Below are 23,860 nucleotides of genomic sequence, written 5' to 3' on the forward strand. Positions count from 1 at the left end.
ATACAAAGGGATACGAAAGCATGTTGTATGGTTCCTTACTGAGGAAGCATTTCCAAAGAAATTCATCACCCAAACACATCAATGACACTCTCATGATCAGCACGGGATGCTACTGATGATCAAGGGGGTCGTGCCACAAATTTGCATGACTCTGAATTGGAAGGTTAGAGCCACTCCAAAGGAAGATTTTGAAGAGAAAGCATCAGATTATCAGTGGTTGAAGTCGTTAATTAAACAGACCATGCGCCGTCTAACACAGGATGAGAGGTTACGTGTCCTTGGCATGCTACAGGTTGGCACAAGACAGGTCGTTGTGGCAAGAGCATTGAATGTTTCCCAGTCTGTCATCAGCAGATTATGGTCCAGACATCGTGCTACAGGGTCTGTTCAGGATAGACCACGATCCGGTCGACCAAGGGCAACAACTCAGGCTCAGGACAGATTCATCCGCACTATTGCCTTGAGAAATCATATGGTAACAGCAAATCAGATAAGGTCTCAACTTCGAAGGGATACTGGCTTGGTAGTGAGTGGCCAGACCATCAGGAATCGACTGCACAGATTTCACTTACACGTCCGACGTCCTCGTGTCATTCCCTGTTTGAGGGATCGTCACATTAGGGCCAGACTCCAATGGTGTCGTCATCATCAACGCTGGGATAATCGCCGATGGAACCACGTAATGTTCTCAGATGAGTCGAGGTTCACTGTGGACTTCCTGGACAGACGCAGGAGGGTTTGGCGCCGACGTAACGAACGTTTCCATGACGTTAACGTCATTAGACATGATCCGTATGGGGGTGGCTCTGTAATGGTGTGGGGAGGCATCACTGCTGCCGGCAGAACAGACTTGCATGTTGTTGCTGGACGTGTCACAGGGCAGTACTACCGGGACAACATCTTGGCACCCCATGTTGTGCCATTTGCACGTCGTTATGGCCGCCGTTTCATTTTCCAAGATGACAATGCCAGATGTCATAGGGCCAGGATCGTTACAGATTACCTCCAGCAGCAGAATATCACCAGATTACCATGGCCAGCACTCAGTCCGGACCTTTCCCCCATCGAGCATGTCTGGGACATGCTTGGACAGCGGCTACGCCAACGTCAACAACCTCCTGCCAATGTCCAAGAACTTGCTGCAGCATTGCAACAGGAATGGAATAACATTCCCCAAAATGACCTGGGACGTCTCGTTAGGAGTATGCCACGCCGAATTCGAGCTTGTCTAGCCAATCGAGGGGGTTTTACCTGCTACTGACTCGGTTTCAAAATGGTGGTAAATTTGCTGTGTGACCCTGTGTTTGTGTTGACCCTTATTCTGGAGAATCTGTCCTTTACTGACTGTACACAGGGTTTCGAATAAATTGACAAATGTTTCCTTAATGTTTTTCTGTCATTTGTTTCCTTCCTGACCTCATGATCTGCATTTCATTCTACTTGTAAATCCAATATCCCCTACTTTTTTTTGAATAGTATATATCCCAGTATTGGTTTTTGTATCATTATCAGCAGCCTGGGCCTGGTCACCAGAAGTTCCGAACCCAGTATTGGTTTTTGTATCATTATCAGCAGCCTGGGCCTGGCCACCAGAAGTTCCGAACCCAGTATTGGTTTTTGTATCATTATCAGCAGCCTGGGCCTGGCCACCAGAAGTTCCGAACCATGCAGTGGATTGTGGGATATGTGAAAGGGGTGAATATCTCATAGCATATCATACTGGTAAGTTGAAGGTGTAGGAGCTCAGTACATTGTGTGATTAATCGCGATGCTGAATGCATGTACATTATCCCTTTATTGAACACTTGCTTCACCTACTGGGAGTGGCAAAGAGCATGGTCTGAAAGTTATACAATTCCCCAATCAGATAAAAAGACAAAAGGCATGCACATCCATTTATAATAATAATAATAGCCCTGTGATGACATGGCGACTTGTCCAGGGTGTGCCCCGCCTTTCACCTGTAGTCAGCTGGGATAGGCTCCAGCTTGCCTGCGACCCTGTAGAACAGGATAAAGCGGCTAGAGATAATGAGATGAGATAAAAAGCTCCATTTGTAATCTGAGAGAAGAGAATCTTTAATGTATAATGCTGTTGGAAGAAGAAGAATGAGACAAGAGGAAGAAAACATTCTAAAATCGTATTAAAACGTTCTGTCGTTCACCTTTTGACTACTCTCACTTACTGGACTGTACATGCTCATTTTCGCACATGAGCAGTCACGTGCACGGTCTACGTGGATACAAAATCTGGATGCTGCATGGATTGTGTATCTGAAAAATTTGTGTCCTGCGCACTATGCATACTTCTCCTTCTTGTGGGCCAGTTGACAATGGAGTGGCTGGCCTCTTACAGTAGAAGCAGAATCACTCCCGTCTGTGTGTGTGTCTCTCTCTCTCTCTCTCTCTCTCTCTCTCTCTGACACCCAGGTGGTTCAGCTTTAGCCCCAGGAAAGGAACATGGTGGCACGATTCAGTATGATGATAGAACTTTTTTTGTCATTCTTTTAGAAACAATGAAACAGAGTTTAGCAGCTCTCGGTACTGGCAGTGCAAAATGCAAAATAGACACATAAGAACAAATAACACAAAAAGAAACACAATAAATAGACATAAAAGCAATAAGGCATTTTCCTTGGGGGAGGGTGTTTGTTGCCCCTCACTGGTGGAGTTGGGGCAGCAGGGGAGGTGGGGTTGCGCAACCGACAGCTTGAGGGTAGAAACTGTTTTTTAGTCTGTTTGATGCAGCTCTGATGAGTCTGTATCTCCTTCCAGCAGGCAGTAAGGAGAACAGATGATGTCCAGGGTGGGTATGGTCCTTTAACATACAGCTGGCCTTCTTTTGTAGTCGGTCAGTGTAAATGTCTTTGAGAGGAGGTAGTGGTGTATCAATTATGCACTCTGCCACCCTCACCCCCCGCTCCAGGTCCTTCCTATTCTCCGTGGTACAGCTGGAAAACCACACCATACAACAGTAGGTCAGGAGGCTCTCTATTACAGATTGATAAAAGTTGATCAGCAGGTGGCGAGGGAGGTGAGCTTTAACTTCCTAAGGAAGTAAAGCCTCTGTTGGGCTTTCCCTACCTGGTGGGAGATGTTAGTGGTCCAGGTGAGATCAGCCGAGATGTGGACACCAAGGAACTTGAAGGTCTCCACCCTCTCCACCTCCTCACCATGTATGCAGAGGGCAGAGTGTTTGGTGCATCTCAATCTTTTAAAGTCCACTATCATTTCCTTAGTTTTTGAAATGTTTAAGTCCAGGTTATTGTCAGAACACCATTTTGTCAAGTGCTGAACCTCCTCCCTGTAGGCTGTCTCGTTGTTGTTAGTTATCATACCCACTATCGTGGTATCGTCAGCAAATTTGACAATGATGTTATCAGTGTGGATGGGGGAACAGTCATGGGTGAAGAGGGAGTAAAGGAGGAGGCTGAGGACACACCCCTGTGGTGTGCCTGTGTTCAAGATGAGAGTGGACGATGTGTAAAGTCCAATCCTGACATTCTGTGGTCTGTTACTTAGGAAATCTAATATTCAAGTGCACAGTGAATTGCCAAAGCCCAGGTCATTCAGTTTTTGAACTAGCCTGTGGGGAATAACTGTATTAAATGCGGAGCTAAAATCCACAAACAGCATTCTCACATAGATTAGATTAGATTAGATTAGATTAGATTAGATTAGATTAGATTAGATTAGGTTAGAGAAAACGTTATTGATCCCTTTGGGAGGGTTCCCTCAGGGAAATTAAGATTCCAGCAGCATCATTACAGATAAACAGAGAAAAGAAATAGAGAAAAACTTCTAGATAAATTAAAATAAATTAAGTATTTACATATACAAATATAAAAGAATAAGATATGGGGAGGCGGCACGGTGGTGTAGTGGTTAGCACTGTCACCTCACAGCAAGAAGGTTCGGGTTCGAGCCCCGTGGCCGGCGAGGGCCTTTCTGTGTGGAGTTTGCATGTTCTCCCCGTGTCCGCGTGGGTTTCCTCCGGGTGCTCCGGTTTCCCCCACAGTCCAAAGACATGCAGGTTAGGTTAACTGGTGACTCTAAATTGAGCGTAGGTGTGAATGTGAGTGTGAATGGTTGTCTGTGTCTATGTGTCAGCCCTGTGATGACCTGGCGACTTGTCCAGGGTGTACCCCGCCTTTCGCCCGTAGTCAGCTGGGATAGGCTCCAGCTTGCCTGCGACCCTGTAGAAGGATAAAGCGGCTAGAGATAATGAGATGAGATGAGAAGATATGGGGAAGAGAGGAAGGGGGAGGGGGGAAAGGGGGGAGAAGTGGGGTTAGGGTAAGTGTGTGTGTGGGGGGGAAGCAGGAAAGATATTGCACTTTATATTGCACATTGTCCGGTATTGCTTATTGTTAGGCTAGGCTAGGCTACTGCTCCTTCCCATCCTCTGTCCTCCTGTTACCCCTCCTCCCCCCCAGAGAGGAGTTGTACAGTCTGATGGCGTGAGGGACAAAGGAGTTTTTGAGTCTGTTCGTCCTGCACTTGGGAAGGAGCATTCTGTCACTGAACAGGCTCCTCTGGTTGCTGATGACGGTGTGCAGAGGGTGACTGGCATCGTCCATGATGTTCAATAGTTTGTCCATAGACCTCTTCTCTGCCACCGTCACCAGAGAGTCCAGCTTCATGCCAACCACAGAGCCGGCCCGCCTGATCAGTTTGTCTAGCCTGGATGTGTCCTCCTTGGATGTGCTGCCCCCCCAGCACACCACAGTGTAAAACAGGACACTGGCAACCACAGACCGATAGAACATCCACAGGAGTTTCCTGCAGATGTTAAAGGATCGCAGCCTCATAAGGAAGTATAGCCTGCTCTGTCCCTTCCTGTATAAGTGATTGGTGTTGCAAGTGCAGTCCAGCCTGATGTACTGCGGCCTGTCAGTGAGGTAGCTGGAGATCCAGGTGACCAGGCAGAGTGTTTTTCTGATCCAAATGTGTGAGAGCTGTGTGGAGAGCTGTGATTATTGCATCCTCTGTCGACCTGTTTGCTCTATAAGCATACTGATGTTGGTCAAGGTCAGCAGAGATGGCCGTTTTAATGTGAGAGAGGATGAGTCTCTCAAAACATTTAGTGATGATGGGGGTTAGGGCAACTGGATGATAGTCATTGAGGCAGTTCACTGTACTTTTCTTCGGTATTGGGATGATGGTAGCTGATTTCAAGCAAGTGGGGACTATGGACTGTTGTAATAATAGGTTGAAGATGATTGTAAATACCTCTGCTAGCTGGTCTGTGCAGTCTCTGAGGATCCTGCCAGTGACTTCATCTGGACCGGCTGCTTTCCTCACGTTGACTCTCCTCAGGGTGGATCTGACCTGGTGTTGATGCAACTGTATGGGGGTCATCCTTCGCTGTTAGTGCTGGGTGGATGTTGGCCTCCCTGTTTCGTTGATTGAATCAGGAAAAGAAGCAGTTCAGTGTGTCCAGCAGAGTGCAGTCCGTGGAGTTTGTGAGTATGTTGCCGTCCTTGTAGCCAGTCAGAGTTTTTATCCCCTGCCACATACCTTTGGAGTTATTGCTGTTAAAGTGTTCCTCTATGTGCTGCTTGTACCTGCACTTGGCCTCTCTGATACCCCTCTTCAGGTTTCTCTGTGCTGTTTTGTAGGCCTGCAGATCCCCAGATTTAAACACAGAGTCACATGTTTTGAGCAGGGCCCGCACCTTACTGTTGAGCCATGGTTTATGATTGGGGAACACTAACAGTTTTTGTCTCAGTCACATTCTCAGCACAGAAGTTAATGTATGAGAGGACAGCTGTTGTGTCTCTCTCTCCAGGTCTGCCTCCTCAGCAAAAACTCCCGTCTGTATCTTCAAAACAGTCCTAAAGGGCTGAGGCGGCTTCCTGAGTCCATACTTTGACTGTTTTTGTGGATGGTTTCTGTCTGCAGCTGAATGGTTTGTATGATGGAATCAGAGACAGAGAGAGATGATCTGAGAGTCCCAGGTGTGGCAGAGGGCTGGCTTTGAAAGCATTTGATATGTTGCAGTAGACTTGATCTAAGATATTCTTTTCTCTTGTTGGGAAGTTCACATACTTGTAGAATTTGGGCAGAACTGACCTCAAGTTGGCATGATTAATGTCTCCTGCCACTATAACAATACTGTCCGGTTGTGTTGACAGATGCTGACTAATGGAGTGGTATAACTTCTCCATAGCTAGCCTAGTGTTAGCTTGTGGCGGCACATACACAGCTGTTATGATGGCCGATGTAAACTTCCTCGGCAAGTAGAAAGGTCTATACAGCAGCATTAGATACTCTATGTCTGGCGAGCAGTACGTGTCTTTAACAGTAGCGTTTGTGCGCCAGTTGTTATTTAAATAAATACAAAGTCCTCCTCCTCTACTCTTACCGGAGTGAATAGTCCTGTCCACTCTGAAGATAGCGTGGCCTGCTAACTCAATAGCAGCGTCCAGGATGTTCTGGTCAAGCCAAGCCTCCATAATCATCACACAGTGGTTCAGACTGTATGACAGTCGTAACTCGTCCAATTTGTTGTTTATTGACCGGGAATTAGCAAGAAAAAGACTTGGGACTGCCGGTTTGTGAGGGTTAGCTTTTAGCTTCACCTGTAGCCCCCCTCTCTTCTGTTTTCTGTGTCGCTGGTGTCTTCTCCACCTCAGTGGGGGGGTGTTGAGCCCCTCGCTCTCGGGAGAGCACCAAATCTCCGGAGGGATGAAATCCCAATTGTCAGCCTTGAACTTGCAGTGAATATCATTCAAAACTGAAAACAGCTCCACTCTACTGTACTGTACACACATAGTTGCAAAACCCCGCAAGAAAAACACCATAAAAAGCAAAATAAAAACAAAGTAGCTGCCAAAACGTGAGGAGTGCTGGGCCGCTGCGCCTGGATGCACCACCATCTTACACCATCTTGATTGCGATTGTGTGTCTAGGCAAATAGCCATGTCAGTCAAGGAGTCGAGTATAGCAGTGTTGTACCGGCACACAAGCTCTGTCAGAACTCTGCCAGTGCTGTCTCGTTCCATCTGCTCTCTGTGACTAGCATGCAGAGTGCCAAGGCATATTCTGCCACTCACCAGTTTCCTTGCTTTACTGCCTACAGCCATTCACCAATCTCTTTGCCTTCAGGGCCATGATCAAAAACATGGTGGAACAGGGATATGAAGCAGTCATAAGTGGTAAGTGGTTCTGTGCCCTGTTCCCACACAAGTAAGCACCTTACAGGTGAGTAGGTGGATGAACTGTGTGATCTTCAATCTGTCAGGTGTGAGACTCGCGCTGCAAGGCGGGGAGAACACAGACACAAAACCCAATTCTTAGTGTAAAAATCAGTGAATTTTAATGAAAAAGTAGCGTAGGGGGAATGTAGTTTGAAAGCAGTGCAGTCCGTGCAGCAGGTGGGGAGCGTAAGACGGCCTAGAGCGGGGTTGCTAGCAGGTGCTGACTGCACGAGAGTCTGTTGGCTTCCTAGAGGCAGAGAGAGCAGGGTCGACCACCGGCAAAACAAGTGGGAGGCTCGAGCTCGTCATCCTCTATGTAAGCAATTTTTTCTACCCAGAGAGTGAGAGGGCATGTGAGCCAAAGAGCACATTTGCGATTCGACTCCTCTGGCTGCTTGAGGAGGGTGAATTAAGGCACTGATTATGCCACTCCAGGATAAGCGGCTACAGATAATGGACAGATGGATGGATTATGCCACTTCAGGTGTGTGTAATCAGAGGGTCCTGCCCCCTGGCCATGCTGCTTCTGGCCATCCAAAACAATGGTACTGAAGCGCTGCTGTTTCTTCAACACTGTGGGAGTGGTTGGGCAAGGAGTATTGTGCTATTTTGACGGTGGTTTTCTGGAGCTGCCGTCACATTCCCCCCTCTTAGCTCCGAGTCTACCATCCTCCAAAGGTCAGCCCAGAGGCTGTAGCTTCTGGAGAGGCTATCAGTGTTCCAGTGCTGGGTCCCTGCTCTACGTTGGACATGGGAAGAGAAGTCCTGTAATGACAAAAACCAGCAAGTAACACAAGCGTTGGTGTTCTTGGTGGCCACCATCCACTGGAGTGGGGCATGGTCAGTGACCAATGTGAAATTATGATCAGACAAATAGTACCTCAGCTTGGTTACCGCCCACTTGATGGTGAAGGCTTCTCTCTCCACAGCTGCATAGTTCCTTTCTGTTGGGAGTAGCTTGCAGCTGATGTACAACACAGGGTGTTCTTCATCCTCTACGACCTGTGACAGCACAGCACCCAGACCTGTCTCTGAGGCGTCCATCTGGACGATGAAGAGGAGATCAAAGTCCAGGTTTTGGGGGATGGAGTGGTGGTGAGGGCCTTCATCAGGGCCTGGAATGCTTGTTCTGTCTTGGCTGGTCCACTTTATCTTGTCCAGCTCCCCTTTCTTGGTCAGGTCTGAGAGGGGAGAGGTTAGAGAAGAGAAGTTGGGCACAAATCTACGGTAATAACTGGCTAACCCTAAAAAGGCACATACAGTACCTGCCGCTTGGTGGTGGATTGGGGGTAATTCTTTATGACCTCTAACTTCTTGGCCTGGGGCTTCAGCAGGCCTCAGCCGATGCAGTAGCCCAGGTACTGTGCCTCGGTCAGCCCCAGATGACACTTCCATGGGTTGGCAGTTAACCCAGCCTTCCTCAGCTCCCCTAGAATGGACTTAAGGTGGTGCAGATGATCCACAAAGGTGGACGAATGGATGATAACATTGTTGAGATATGCAGTGGCAAAGTCTTGGTGGGTGTGGATGATGATGTTCATGAGACTTTGGAAGAGTGTGTTGAGAGTGTTATAGCTATGTGATTGGATGATGTGATTAATGAAGCTAAGTTATCTATGTGCAACCCTGATTCCAAAAAAGTTGGGACAAAGTACAAATTGTAAATAAAAATGGAATGCAATGATGTAGAAGTTTCAAAATTCCATATTTTATTCAGAATAGAACACAGATGACATATCAAATGTTTAAACTGAGAAAATGTATCATTTAAAGAGAAAAATTAGGTGATTTTAAATTTCATGACAACAACACATCTCAAAAAAGTTGGGACAAGGCCATGTTTACCACTGTGAGACATCCCCTTTTCTCTTTACAACAGTCTGTAAACGTCTGGGGACTGAGGAGACAAGTTGCTCAAGTTTAGGGATAGGAATGTTAACCCATTCTTGTCTAATGTAGGATTCTAGTTGCTCAACTGTCTTAGGTCTTTTTTGTCGTATCTTCTGTTTTATGATGCGCCAAATGTTTTCTATGGGTGAAAGATCTGGACTGCAGGCTGGCCAGTTCAGTACCTGGACCCTTCTTCTACGCAGCCATGATGCTGTAATTGATGCAGTATGTGGTTTGGCATTGTCATGCTGGAAAATGCAAGGTCTTCCCTGAAAGAGACGTCGTCTGGATGGGAGCATATGTTGCTCTAGAACCTGGATATACCTTTCAGCATTGATGGTGTCTTTCCAGATGTGTAAGCTGCCCATGCCACACACACTAATGCAACCCCATACCATCAGAGATGCAGGCTTCTGAACTGAGCGCTGATAACAACTTGGGTCATCCTTCTCCTCTTTAGTCCGAATGACACGGCATCCCTGATTTCCTTAAAGAACTTCAAATTTTGATTCGTCTGACCACAGAACAGTTTTCCACTTTGCCACAGTCCATTTTAAATGAGCCTTGGCCCAGAGAAGACGTCTGCGCTTCTGGATCATGTTTAGATACGGCTTCTTCTTTGAACTACAGAGTTTTAGCTGGTAATCGCGTATGGCACGGTGAATTGTTTTCACAGATAATGTTCTCTGGAAATATTCCTGAGCCCATTTTCTGATTTCCAATACAGAAGCATGCCTGTATATGATGCAGTGCCGTCTAAGGGCCCGAAGATCACGGGCACCCAGTATGGTTTTCCGGCCTTGACCCTTACGCACAGAGATTCTTCCAGATTCTCTGAATCTTTTGATGATATTATGCACTGTAGATGATGATATGTTCAAACTCTTTGCAATTTTACACTGTCGAACTCCTTTCTGATATTGCTCCACTATTTGTCGGCGCAGAATTAGGGGGATTGGTGATCCTCTTCCCATCTTTACTTCTGAGAGCCGCTGCCACTCCAAGATGCTCTTTTTATACCCAGTCATGTTAATGACCTATTGCCAATTGACCTAATGAGTTGCAAATTGGTCCTCCAGCTGTTCCTTTTTTGTACCTTTAACTTTTCCAGCCTCTTATTGCCCCTGTCCCAACTTTTTTGAGATGTGTTGCTGTCATGAAATTTCAAATGAGCCAATATTTGGCATGAAATTTCAAAACGTCTCACTTTCGACATTTGATATGTTGTCTATGTTCTATTGTGAATACAATATCAGTTTTTGAGATTTGTAAATTATTGCATTCCATTTTTATTTACAATTTGTACTTTGTCCCAACTTTTTGGGAATCGGGGTTGTATGACAGGATAATGGTAATGGGTGAGTAAGGATTACATCACTAGTTTAGACTACACTACTTTATGAAGGAAGAGAGACATTATGTACCATTACATCACCTGTTTGGATCATAGTCTTCTGAAAAGAAGAAAGACTTTACTAGTCAACATAACCTTCATTCAGCAGAGAGCAGAATGTGTGGGCAAGGATAAATCTCAAGGATTTAACTTACCAAAACAAGTCGCAATCAGAACAGCCTGTTCCAGTTTCAAGCATCAAGTAGCAATCATAACAGGCTGTACCAGTTTTAAGCATGCCAAACATCTATTTCTATCAAGTTTTAAAGTACAGAACAAGCAAATTTATATTTTAAATTGATAATATTTATATTAATATTAGAATCATCAACTAAAATACTAGTGATCTCATATTTGTTTATTGTTCAGCAGATCTGTCCAATGTTGGTTGAGTGACTTTTTTGCCATTTGAAAATAGATGTAGCAGCATGAATCAACCCAATGAGTGTTCTCAGTGCAAGGTTTTAGGGGCTTGTTATAGTTTACACAATTTATTTATTGATAAATTATTAGAAATTGTAATTGTTATAGTACAATTCTCTGAAAAATGGTGAGTAGAACTAAATGTTAGTGTGTGAATAGTGATGTTGGATTCGATTTTGTATCAAAATTAAGTTATCACAAATCATGGCTGTTATGCATCACAAACTTAGTTTGTTAGTTTTACTACTTAATTTGAGTATTGCACACTCAATAAATGTTACTTTCAGTACTACACACTCACAATAAATGTTATTTGAACTCGCGTCGTAATTTTACTTTACTTAGTTTTTCTGAGGCAATGAGTTTGCATACTTCAAGTAAAGCCAACTTATATTTTACAGGGAAATGGGAGTGTAGTATGAGAACAGTTCAGTCTGTGCAGCAGGTGGGGAGCCAAAGCTGGCCTAGAGTGGGGTCTCTGGCTGGTGCTGACAGCGCCAGAGTCTTTCAGCTGCCCAGAGGCGGAGAGAGCAGGGTCGATCACTGGCGAAATGTGCGGGGGGTTCAAACTCCTCGTCCAGAAAACATAGAAGCTTTATATAAGAAAAATAATAATGATGGTGGGCAAAATGCCCCTTTTGTTATGGGAGAATTAAAGAGGGCACTTGATAAAACAGGAAAGTCTGCACCAGGCAAAAATGAAATATATTACAGCATGTTAAAACATCTAATTGTAGAAAGTCTGGATAAGTTACTGATGCTCTATAACAAAGTGTGGGAAGAGGGAATAATTATTCCAATAAAGAAACCTGGGAAAGATGCCATCAAGCCTGGAAATTACAGACCAATAGTTTTGACCTGACAGATTTGTAAACTCATGGAGCATATGATAAATGAGAGGTTGATTTATGTCTTGGAATATAGAGGTATGGTGGTGACGTACCAAAGAGGATTTAGGAAAGGTAGGAACACAATGGATCCAGTACTGATGAGAAAGAAAGCTCAAGTAAATAAAGGAGATAGTGACCGTGGTATTTTTTGATGTTGAGAAAGCCTCTGATAAGTGATGGAAAGAGGGCTTCTAATTAAACTGCACTTAATGGGAATAAGTGGGAAAATGTTTAATTGGATTATGGACTTTCTAGATGGAAGAACCATTCAGGTGAAGATCAGGTCAAAGTTATCAAGCCAATATGTTGTAGAAAATAGGACGCCTCAGGGGAGTGTAATTAGTCCAACTTTATTTTCTATTATGATTAATGAGATATTGGTAAATATTCCAGTAGATATTGGGAGATTGCTGTTTGCAGATGATGGAGCGCTGTGGAAAGAGGGGGATATATTGAACACATTGTTAAGAAAATGCAAGATTGAAATGGGGGACAGCATGGGGGTTTAAATTCTCAGTAGGAAAAAAACAAAAACTGTTCTTTACAAGAAAGAAATTCATGGAATGTAAGTTAAAACTATTTGGAAATGAATTGGAGAAAGTTGAAAGTTTTCATTTTTTAGGAATTTATTTTGATCAGAGACTAACATAGCGGGAACATATTAGATATGTCGCTAACAAATATAAGAAAGTCATAAATGTTATGAGGTGGCTTGCAGGATTGGAATGGGGAGCTGATTTTGCATCTCTGAAATATATTTATGTAGCCTTAATTAGATCAAGGTTAGACTATGGAAGTATCGCATATGAATCAGCAGCAAAATCTGTGATAGCAGAGCTAGATATTGTACAAGCTCAGACTCTAAGGATGTGTCTCAGAGCAGTTAGAACCTTCCCAGTATGTGCACTCCAAGTTGAAGCAGGTGAAATGCCTTTATTGTTACATCGGAAAAAGATATAGTGGCCAACTACTAGATCAATCTAAGGGGACATAGAGATAGCCATCCCATAAAAAAGGTTCTGCAATCATGCTGGGAGAAGGAGAGGACACAAAAATAGAGCTTTGGCTGGACAGGAGATCAAATAGCTAAAGATTTGGGAGTATACGACAAAGAGTTTTGCTCAACTGTGGTGTGGCCTGTTAAACCTGCTTGGGTGTTAGAAAACTCATGTGGATATGGAATTATTGAGGATTAAGCTCACAAATAAGAAAGCTGAGCTAATCAGTTAATATTATAGTTATAGGTGCCATATATATAAAGACAGTATTCAGGTTTTTACAGATGGTTCAAAGGATTTGCAAACAGATGCAACAGGTTCTGCAGTTGCTGTGCCCAGTTACCAGGTAGAAATTAATAAGAGAGCTTCTGATTGTTTGAGTGTTTATACAGTGGAAATGTTTGCCATATTGTTGGCATTAGAATGGATTGATCAGATAGACTGCAGAAATAAATTAATATGTAGTGATTCCATGTAGTGGGCAGCAGGTGGGCACCCTTTCGGGGCAGCCTACAATGAAGAAGTAAGACAACTCCTTCCCTCCACTAGTCTGGGAGCTCACCTTGGGCAAACGTTAGTACTCCCCTAGCCTCCCTCACCAGGGATACGGTATGTCACACCTAGTCCTATGATGGACTCCCAAGAAGTCATGAGCAGCAGCATGATGAATTGCTGTATCAGCGGAAGAGCCTTTACGGTCAACGGTGAATACAGCAGGATGCTAGCATTCTATGCTCGGGTTCACCAGGCCCAATTAGGTGGCCACTACAGCTGAGGAAGACAAAGGGAAACCACCTCAGCAAATTTTCTTCTTCTCTTGAGCCCTTATAGTATTATGACTGATAGAATGAATGATATCGGAAGTAACAATGTGAATGGGACCTCTGCTAGGCAAGGTGCCGCATCCGGCAGGAGAGGAATGGGGGCCTCTCAGGTCATCAATATGTGAAATACTCCTAATACGCTTATCCGAATTGGTACATGGAATGTGAGAACAATGTCGAGTAAGGAGAAGTTAGAGAACATCAAGCATGAAATGTGCAGAGAAAACATTCAGATCTTAGGCCTTACCGAAGTACACTTGAAAAACAAGGTGATTTCCTCAGTGATGGCATGCGCGTAATCCACTCTGGAGGAATAAGGAGGGAAAGAGGTGTCACCTTGCTCTTAGACAATCAGACAGCAAAATATGTTGAGATAGTGGAAAGTCATAGTGACTGGCTTCTGATGGGAAGATTAAGAGGTGATCCAGTGGATATTACAGTCATCGTCATGTACATGCCTACCACTGACCACCTGGACGAGGAAGTAGAGGAAATGTATGATAACATCGAAGAGTTGATCAATTGAGGAAAGGGCCAGAGGTGGAAAGTAACGAATTACATTACTCATGTTACTGTACTTGAGTAGCTTTTTTGTGTACTTATACTTTTTCAAGTAATTTTTAAAGAGTCTACTTTTACTTTTACTTAAGTATGTTTTCTTTTAAGTAGTGTACTTCGGTACATTTTACATCACAACCGTTACTGAGTAAAATAAAGAAATAAATAAAAAATTAAAAAAGGCTAAAACGGAGAAGGGGAAATGCGTTCTGGAAATGAATCATGGGAAGGACAGTTGTCGGGCGCGCGAGAGTCTCACACAGACGATGGCAGACATGGAGGAGACCGAGGAACCTGTGGTGGACGACCCTGCAGAAAACACAATTTCTTCCAGTAATGAAGTGCACCCCTGGCCCTACATACGTGATCACTTCAGCTTCGTAGAGAAAAGGGGTGACAGTTTCATTATGCAATGCAGATTATGTGTGCCCAAGAAGACAACCATTGCGGCATACAAAAATTTGATGTCTAATCTGCGCAAGCATGTTGAGGTAAGTATTGTCATTGGCATCATAATGTTTCCTTTCCATAGTAAAACCGACTGGTTATATTCCAAAAATAGTGGATGGCATTGCTAATGTTGAAGTAGCAACCTGTTGGTACTGTAACATAACGGTAACTAGTCTGTTATTCGGTTGGCTAATCATGCAAGCAAGTTAGCTCGCCAACCTGACGTGATCAGTCCTCCTACCATTCTACATCCAACAGGCCAGAAAGGAATACTAAGCAAAACAAATAATGTTTGAATTGAAACGGTTGCAACGGTTTTCGGTGCTGAAACCAACCTTTCATTACCCCTAGCATGGTTTATTAATCCTTTTCATTTGTTCAATAACACACAGTGCACACAGGCAAGCTACGAGATTTCGGCGCAACATTTCACTTTCATATTTCGTGTACAATGCTTGTTTCCTCTTCTTTTTCATTTTTGCACAACACAATGGAGGCAGAAAACACCCATTGTTAAAAGTAACGTTTTACTTTTACTCAAAGTACATTTTAAATGATCTACTTTTTACTTGAGTAGATTTTTTGTCTGGTAACTTTACTTGTACTTAAGTAAAATTTCATCAGAGTAACAGTACTTGTACTTGAGTATAATATTTTAGTACTCTTTCCACCTCTGGAAAGGGCAATGATTACCTCATAATCTTAGGAGACTTCAACGCAGTCGTTGGAGTAGGAAGTGAGTGTTTAGTTGTAGGCCATTTTGGCCTTGGTAAAAGGAATGAGAGAGGTGATATGCTAATTGAATTCTGCAAGTGCAGGAAACTTATGATAGCTAACACCTGTTTCGAGCACCACCCGAGACGAAGGTATACATGGAAGGCACCGGGAGATGTCAGGCGCCTGCAGGTCGAGTTCATCCTGGTGAGGCAAAGGTACTAAAACGGTGTGAAGAATGCAGCAGGGTATCCAGGAGCTGATTGTAATTCCGATCACAATCTGGTCATGATGAAGGTGGAGCTAAGACTGAAGAGAGTATACAGTAGTAAGAAAATCATGAGGTGGAACAGGGAGAAGCTGAAAGGTGATGATTGGGAAAAGTTTGCAAAAGGAGTCAATAAATATCTTGAAGTGGAGACTGAATACACAAGCCAGAACTTGGTGGAGAAATGCTGGAATCACCTCAAAAGCGCAGTTGTGAAAATCAGAGAGGAAAATATCGGGTATGAAGCAAGGAAAAAGGCCAAGAAACCTTGGGTCACTGAGCAAATGATAGACAAGTTGGAGGAGAGGAGGAAGTGGAAGAACATAAACACGAAACATGGTTAAGCGATGTACAGGAAGCTTAACAATGAGCTTCGCAGAGAAACGGACAGAGTGCACACTAAGTGGTGGGAAGATGAGTGCATTAAGCTTGAAGAACTGGATAGAAGAGGAAGGTCAGATCGGATGTATGCTAAGATAAAGGAGCTCTGTGAGGGGGAAGAAGCAAGATAACATGCTGAGTAAGGATGGAACTCTGCTGACAGATCCAGCTGATGTTAGGAGGAGATGGAGAGACTATATAGAAGAGTGCTACACCAAGGATGACAAACCAGATAACATACTGCTAGAGAGGGAAGAAGACGTCAGGTCAGATGACGTCAGACCTGATGTCTTAAAAGATGAGATTGTAAAGGTGTTGCAACAGCTGAGTGATGGGAGGTTGGAAGGTATTGATGGAATACCGGCGGAAATGTTGAAAGCAATGGGTCCAGAAGGTGTGAATGCATTCGTAGGTCTCTGCAGCTCTATATATAAAACTGGAGTTTGGCCAGAGGACTGGTTGAAGTCAGTGTTAATACGGTTGGAGAAAAGGCCACAATCGACACGCTGCAAGGAACATAGAACCATAAGTCTTATCGCACACGCCTCAAAGGTGATCCTCCATGTCTTGTCCAACAGGTTAGAACCCAAGGGTAATGAGTATTTTGGAAATGACCAGTTTGGCTTTCAGAAAGGGGTTGGGACCAGGGAGGCCATAGCAGTCATGAGGCTGCTTAGTGAATGCTGCATTGACCATGGTCAGGATGTGTACGTGTGTTTTGTGGATTATGAGAAAGCCTTTGACAGTAGAGTGGATAAAACTCCTGGAGGTGTTAAAGAGCATTGGTGTTGACTGGTGTGACAGGAGGCTGATAGTGGCTTTATATATGGGCCAAACTGCTATTGTGAGAATGAAAGATGGTGTCACAGAGCCAGCAGATATTGGACGTGGTACTAAGCAAGGTTGCTCTCTGTCGTCACTTCTATTTAACATCTATGCAGAAGCGATGCTCAGAGAGGCTTTATCGGATATCAAGGAAGGCACTTGCATTGGTGGCCAGCTCGTCAAGACAGTCAGGTATGCAGACAACCAGGCGATGGTAGCTAGTTCTGCTGAGGGGCTACAATGCATGATGGATCGAATGATGGCTACTGCCATGCGTTATAGTATGAGGATCAACCTGAAGAAAACGAAGATCATGAAGATTAGTAAAAGGCCTGGTGAACAATTTGAGATCCATCTTGAGGGCAAGAAGTTAAAACAGGTGACGCAGTTCAACTACCTTGGAAGTATTCTAACTGAAGATGGTTATTGTGAAAGGGAAGTCAGATCAAGGATAACTTGAGCTATGGATGCCTTCTTGAGTAGAAAAGAGTTGATGTCCAAAAACTTCAACTTCAGTTTGTAGAAGCGCATCATCAAAGCTCTTATCTGGAGTACCCTTACGTACGGGTGTGAAACATGATCACTGCGTCATGAGATATGCAGGCTGGAGAGCTGTGAAATGTGGATGTGGAGACAAGTACTGAACATTGTCTGGTCAGACAGGATCAATAATGAAGAGGTACTCAGGTGTGCTGGGGAAGACCGTGCAATTATATACACAATCAACAAGAGGCAAAGAGCCTGGTTTGAACACACACTTCAGCATGGGGACCCTCTGGTTAAAGTCATGGAAGGCCATATAGTAGGAAAGAGGCCTCCTGGGAGACGAAGAACAGGTATGCTAGATCGTATGAAGGATGGCCGCTCTTACGCAAGAGTAAAGAGACTGGCACTAATAAGAGACCTACTGTAAGGCTGGACCTGCCTTAATATGGCAGAGCACTAGAGAGAGAGAGAGAGAGAGAGAGAGAGTTTCCATGTCGACAGCAATGGGTCCACTTAGAAGCATTAAGACAGTGTGGCAGCGGGGGCGTGGTCAAGCGGCAGTCTGTGAATGGAGGGCGGAATCAGGGAAGGTAAGTGGTAGAATCTCTGCACCTGATGGGAATTAACCTGTGTTTGTGTATCTTCCCAGTGACCGCGCCTTATAAGAGGAGAGGGAGAGCAGAGGAAGGGAGCTCTCCCTCAACCAGAACACTTGTGTGCGTGCGTGCATGCGTGGGTGCCTGGGAGAGTGAATGGTTGCAAAGCTGAAAAGCTAAAAATAAAGTGGTTTTTTGAGAACTCAGTTCTGGCCTGCCGTGCTTCTGTGCTCCACCCACCTGGTCTGATTCTACAGACAGGTTCAACCAGAAGACATCAAGATCTGCTCTATGAAATATTGTTTACCAATTCAAGAATGGTTAATCAAGGGAAAAAGATCACATTCATTTGGGTCCCAGCACATACAAACATCCAGGGGAATGAGACAGAGAACAAACTAGCAAAAGAAGCAGTTAAAAAAAAAAAACTGTTGAAGTTAGCATCAAATTATCAAAGTAGGTATGTTGAGAAGCAGGGGGTCAAACCAGAAAGAACAAATAATAATAAGCAGACTGAGGACTGGACACAGCAATCTTAACAGTACACTTAACATAATTGTAAAACATCCAACTGGTTTCTGTGATGAATGCCATGAAGCTGAGACAGTTGATCAAATCTTTACATCATGCAAGAAATTTAGGTATGAGAGGCAAGAAATTATGACAGAGCTACAGAAAATAGGGCAGGTAGAGGACAGTATTAAAAGTATATTAAAATATGGAAACACTGCTAAGCGGAGGAAATGGTTATTTACATTTTTAAGAACAACTGGACTGGAAAGAGGGCTTTAAAATGACGTGACAAGGATCTCATCTCATCTCATTATCTCTAGCTGCTTTATCCTGTTCTACAGGGTTGCAGGCAAGCTGGAGCCTATCCCAGCTGACTACGGACGAAAGGTGGGGTACACCCTGGACAAGTCGCAAGGTCATCACAGGGCCGACACATAGACACAGACAACCATTCACACTCACATTCACACCTACAGTCAATTTAGAGTCACCAGTTAACCTAACCTGCATGTCTTTGGACTGTGGGGGAAACCGGAGCACCCAGAGGAAACCCACGCAGACACGGGCAGAACATGCAAACTCCGCACAGAAAGGCCCTCGTCGGCCACGGGGCTCGAACCCGGACCTTCTTGCTGTGAGGCGACAGCGCTAACCACTACACCACCGTGCCACCCCGTGACAAGGATATAGAAAAAAATCTGGAGATGACAGTAATCCAACACTGTGGATGCCAGCTGCCGTAAAACCTCAAAGAAGAAGTTGGAGACTTTATTGGCCACTGCAGTAGACTGTGGGTATTCGGGGAGTCTGTGGTGGATTCTAGTGCAGATGTAATAGAACTCCCCCCTGAGGTGCTCAGATTCTGTCATTTTTTGAACATACTCCAAGTCTGGTGATTCCATAATTTTTGCCAGGGGTTGTCCACTCATCATGGACATGAATATGATGGCAATATTGGCATTTCAAGGATTTCTTCTGTGGAACACTGATAGTACAACATACATCTCATCTCATTCTCATTATCTCTAGCCGCTTTATCCTGTTCTACAGGGTCGCAAGCAAGCTGGAGCCTATCCCAGCTGACTACGGGCGAAAGGAGAGGTACACCCTGGACATGTCGCCAGGTCATCACAGGGCTGACACATAGACAACCATTCACACTCACACCTATGGTCAATTTAGAGTCACCAGTTAACCTAACCTGCATGTCTTTGGACTGTGGGGGAAACCGGAGCACCCGGAGGAAACCCACGCGGACACGGGGAGAACATGCAAACTCCACACAGAAAGGCCCTCACCAGCCACGGGGCTCGAACCCGGACCTTCTTGCTGTGAGGCGACAGCGCTAACCACTACATCATCGTGCCGCCCCCACAACATACATACATCTCATCTCATTATCTCTAGCCGCTTTAGGTGCACAAGTTTTAATTTATTTTGGGTTTTCAGAAATCAACTGCCCAACCCAATCCAGGCTTGAGGCAAACCATGTTTGGTTGACTTTACCAGGATTGCAGCAGTAGGGTGGCCAGTTCCTTTCTGCATACTCATGGGCAATTTAGAGTAGGCAGTTAATCTAACTGCATGTCTTTGGGGGAAACCAGAGCACCCAGAGGAAACCCACACAGACACAGGGAGGACAAACACACTCCACACAGAAAGGCCGGTTGGCCACTGGGCTCGAACCCAGAACCTTCTTGCTGTGAAGCAACAGCACTCACCACTACACCACCGTCCTGCCCTAAAATTATACATACAGGGTAGTAAATATACAAACAGCATACCAAATATTTGATTAAATATCACCTTAGACAGACACTTTTTTGTAGACATCAACAAGATTTTGACAGAATTCTGATTGGACAGGGGATTCTAATTGGTGCAACAGAAAAGCATTTACCCTTTCATCTGGAGATTGTGAATTCAAATCCTGATGGTACCAAAACCCAAAAAATCAGGAAGGGAGGCGTGTCAATCACAAGTGACCCTAGTCAAATGTCTGTGAGCTCATACATATGGAAGTGGGTAGACAGCAGGTGTGTTATGCTGCATGAGAAACAGTTCAAATAGATGCAGTCAGCTGGCTTCATGTGCCTCAGTGGAGCCTCCTTTATTATTCTGCCTACTTTGTGCTACGCACCAGTTCCACTGGAAGCAAACCAGCCCCAGAGAATTTTAGCCTTTAGCAGCAAAAAACAGCACAGACATGTTCAGAACAACCAAATGGATCAGGCATGTAATATTACACTTTTTAAAATGACATTTTAATTGTTATTAATAGAACTGTGGGGCGGCACGGTGGTGTAGTGGTTAGCGCTGTCGCCTCACAGCAAGAAGGTCCGGGTTCGAGCCCCGTGGCCGGCGAGGGCCTTTCTGTGTGGAGTTTGCATGTTCTCCCCATGTCCGCGTGGGTTTCCTCCGGGTGCTCCGGTTTCCCCCACAGTCCAAAGACATGCAGGTTAGGTTAACTGGTGACTCTAAATTGACCGTAGGTGTGAATGGTTGTCTGTGTCTATGTGTCAGCCCTGTGATGACCTGGCGACTTGTCCAGGGTGTACCCCGCCTTTCGCCCGTAGTCAGCTGGGATAGGCCTGAGACCCTGTAGAAGGATAAAGCGGCTAGAGATAATGAGATGAGATGAGATAATAGAAGTGTGTGAGGGTTAGGTTGGGATAGGCATCCTCCACCCTGAAACTCCACTCCAATCCAGGTGGTGGCGGTAACGCGTCTAGTCACTGCTTCCCCAATCGCCAGAAAACACTGGAGAAGGAAAAGCCGCTGCTCGCCTGAACAGCTCTAGTCCCTCGATTTATAATAAATAAATAATAAAAGCACGTTATTGTGTCTGGCTATGAAGATTTAAAACGTTGTTCTGCTTTAAAAATCCCGAGGTAAGTTAAACTGAAGCTGTGTGGCCGAATCCCAAATGCATCTCCACTTCACTGTTTAAGTGAACTACATTCAGTATGAAATAATATCATGCGCACTCTATGTAGTGCACTTTTCATCCACTAAGGAGAGATTTGTAGTTCGGCGAACCTGTTTATTTATATGTTGAAAGTATTTAAATAATCTTCACTTCAAATCCATTTCCATCACATAAAAATTTTTGCTAAATTGCGACGTCTTTTCAATTCTGACTTGATTTCTCGCAGATTTTTTTCCTCGTATTTGTTTTAGCCAATCAGGCAGCGTCACCCCCTCTGCAGTATATTCACCAGAAAGCTTTACAGGGATATTTAGCAAATTGGCTGGCCTTAAGTTTATAGCTTGATATTTTTGCCTGATATTTTTCAATTTTGCTATTGGAAAAAATTAATAAAGTCGTCGCTACTACATATTGAAGGTGTCCATGTGTCTGTGGTGGTCTCATTCCTAGTTTATTTTACGAAAGTATTACATAAGAATCTAGGATTATTTTTGTTATGTTCTATTAGAGTAGAGAGAAACATTGATCTAGCAGCAGTAAGAGCTTGTCTGTGTAGCTCAAGAGGCTTTCCTTCCATGCTAATTGGAATACTATCAATTTTGACACCATTTTCTAATTTTATGTTTTAAGGTGCATGTGTGATCATTATACCAGGGTGCTAATTTTTTCTCTCTCTTGAATTGTTTTCTTTTAAGTGGAGCTACATTATCGAAAGTATAGTGGACACTGACTCTAAGCATTCAGTTGGCTGATCGAGTTCTGTGGGTCTGATGGTGATCCAATCAAAGTTGATAACTGGGAGACTACTGATAAAACTTCATGCAGCAGTTGGTGTGAATGTAGGTTTGACACCGTAGTGTGGCCAGTTGCATATATTATTGCTCAGACATATTTTGAATAAGATGAGATAATGATGATTTGAGGTAGCTTCAGACTGTGGAAGTGTGACTATATTTTCTGTATTAAATGCAAAGGTTAGATTGAGAGTGTGACCACCATTATGAGTTGGTCCTATGATGTTCTGATTAACCCCTGTGGAGTCTAGAATGGAAATGAATGCTGTTCTCCGAGTCTTCCAGGTTATCAAAGTGAATATTAAAGTCTGCAACAAGTAATGCTTTATCTAAAAAACCAACCATGTTTGAGGTGAAATCCGCAAATTCAGAAAGAAATTCAGAATATAGACCACAGGTCTGTAAATAATAATTAGCTGAATTGACTGGGTAAACAGCCCTGCGATAACCTGGCGACTTGTCCAGGGTGTACCCCGCCTCTCGCCCATATGGCCCTTTTCCACTACCCTTTTTCAGCTCACTTCAGCCCGACACGGCTCGCGTTTTGACTATCTAAGAACAGCACGACTCAGCTCGCTTCAGCCCTGCTCCAAAACTCGCACGGTTTTGGAGTAGGGCTGAAGCGAGCCAAACCGAGCTGAGTGAGGCTAGGGGCGTGAGCAGACATTCCCCTGTGCACTGATTGGTGAGGAGGAGTGTCCTCACACGCCCACACACGCCCCGCAAGCACGCTGGGATCTGTAAACACCGTAAACCCGGAAGAAGGAGAATTACGAGAATTATGAAGCCTTATGCGCCTCGCCTCATCTATATGCTCTTGCCAGTATCTGTTGGCGTTGTCGGTGACAACAAGCCACAGCACCAAGACCAGCAACACTAACGACTCCATGTCCTCCATGTTTATTGTTTACTCTCCGGGTCGTGAGACTACCGCTTAAAAGCTCACTGATGTCACTGTTTGCGCCGCCTAACGACATCATGTGATGTCCACCCACTTTCGCTAACTCCACCCAATGTGTCCACCCACTTCCAGCAAGCACAGTTCAGCGTGATTGTAGTCGAAATGCAATGCCAACAGCCCCGCTCAGCTCGACTCAACACGGCACGGCTCAGCCCAACTCAGCCGCGTTGGTAGTGGAAAAGCGGCAATAGTCACCTGGGATAGGCTCCAGTTTGCCTGTGACCCTGTAGAACAGCATAAGATAATGGATGGATGGATGGATGGACTGGGTAAGCTTAATTTTTTGGCTACATATGTTCGTATAAAGAACTTCAAACGTATTGAATTTTTGTTCAGGTTTTTGTTTGATGCCTAGATTATCATTATAAATAACTGTGACATATCCTTCTCTACCAGTTAGATGAGGCTGATGCATATAGCTGAAGATGAAGCATATAGCTACATTTAAATGCTCCATTGTCATTTGGTTTGATCCACGTTTCCATTAAACATAATACATTAAACTCCTGATCAGTAATAATTCCATTAACAATTAGTCTCATGCTGCAGTACTACACTGATAAGAGTGTTACACTTAAATCATTACTTGCATGTTGGCAATTAAGGACTAATTAATAAATATTTAAGATAAAAATAAAACATTAATAGTTTTGTTTTAAACAATTTTATTACGATAAGATTATATATTTTAAAACAATTATACAACATGAACAATAAAGTTTAAAATACAGGTCATTTTCAGCTAAAACATGAATAATAACCATAT

General features: G+C 44.1%; 1 protein-coding gene across 1 annotated transcript in view; it reads left to right on the forward strand.

Annotated features, from left to right (window-relative positions):
• Positions 1-21,163: 21,163 nt before the first annotated feature.
• Positions 21,164-23,860, forward strand: part of LOC132883557 (oocyte zinc finger protein XlCOF6-like) — a 47,554-nt gene continuing 44,857 nt past the window's right edge. Inside the window, exon 1 of the mRNA XM_060917311.1 lies at positions 21,164-21,301. The gene's annotated coding sequence lies outside the window, so the exon portion shown is untranslated. The remainder of the gene's footprint in view (positions 21,302-23,860) is intronic.

The sequence above is a fragment of the Neoarius graeffei genome, chromosome 3 (assembly GCF_027579695.1).
Source record: "Neoarius graeffei isolate fNeoGra1 chromosome 3, fNeoGra1.pri, whole genome shotgun sequence".
NCBI lineage: Eukaryota > Metazoa > Chordata > Actinopteri > Siluriformes > Ariidae > Neoarius > Neoarius graeffei.